Source organism: Hippopotamus amphibius, chromosome 3 (genome assembly GCF_030028045.1).
Source record: "Hippopotamus amphibius kiboko isolate mHipAmp2 chromosome 3, mHipAmp2.hap2, whole genome shotgun sequence".
NCBI lineage: Eukaryota > Metazoa > Chordata > Mammalia > Artiodactyla > Hippopotamidae > Hippopotamus > Hippopotamus amphibius.
Window position 1 is genome coordinate 110,524,424 of NC_080188.1, and position 1,421 is coordinate 110,525,844.

Sequence of the window (1,421 nt, forward strand, 5' to 3'; positions counted from 1 at the left end):
ACAATGGAAAAAAGACAGCCTCTTCAATAAGTGGTGCTGGGAAAATTGGACAGCAACATGTAAAAGAATGACATTAGAACACTTCCTAACACCATACACAAAAATAAACTCCAAATGGATTCAAGACCTACATGTAAGGCCAGACACTATCAAACTCCTAGAGGAAAACATAGGCAGAACACTCTTTGACATACATCAAAGCAACATCCTTTTTGACCCACCTCCTAGAATCATGGAAATAAAATCAAGAATAAATGAATGGGACCTCATGAAACTTAAAAGCTTTTGCACAGCAAAAGAAACCATAAACAAGACTAAAAGGCAGCCCTCAGAATGGGAAAAAATAATTGCCTATGAAACAACGGACAAAGGATTAACCTCCAAAATATACAAGCAGCTCATGCAGCTTAATACCAAAAAAGCAAATAACCCAATCCACAAATGGGCAGAAGACCTAAATAGACATTTCTCCAAAGGAGACATAGAGATGGCCAACGAACACATGAAAAGATGCTCAACATCACTAATCATCAGAGAAATGCAAGTCAAAGCCACAATGAGGTATCACCTCACACCGATCAGAATGGCCATCATCACAAAATCTGGAAACAACAAATGTTGGAGAGGGTGTGGAGAAAAGGGAACTCTCCTGCACTGTTGGTGGGACTGTAAGTTGGTACAGCCACTATGGAAAACAATTTGGAGGTTCCTTAGAAAACTACAAATAGAACTACCATATGATCCAGTAATCCCACTTCTGGGCATATACCCAAAGAAAACCATAATCCCAAAAGAAACTTGTACCATAATGTTTATTGCAGCACTCTTTACAATAGCCAGGACATGGAAGCAACCTAAATGCCCATCAACAAATGAATGGATACAGAAGATGTGGCATATATATACAATGGAATATTACTCAGCTATAAAAAGGGATGAGATGGAGCTATATGGAATGAGGTGGATAGAACTACAATCTGTCATACATAGTGAAGTAAGTCAGAAAGAGAAGGACAAATATTGTATGCTAACTCACATATACGGAATCTAAAAATGGTACTGATAAACAGTGACAAGAACAAGGAAGCAGATACAGAGAATGGACTGGAGAACTCGAGGTATGGGAGGGGGCGGGGGGTGAAGGGGAAACTGAGAGGAAGCGAGAGAGTGGCACAGACATATATATACTACCAACTGTAAAATAGTCAGTGGGAAGTTGTTGTATAACAAAGGGAGTCCAACTCGAGGATGGAAGATGCCTTAGAGGACTGGGGCAGGGAGGGTGGGGGGGACTCGAGGGGGGGGCTTCAAGGAAGGGAGGGAATATGGGGATATGTGTATAAAAACAGATGATTGAACCTGGTGTACCCCCCAAAAAAAAAAAATTAAAAAAAAAAAAAAAAAACCTAAATGTCCATTGA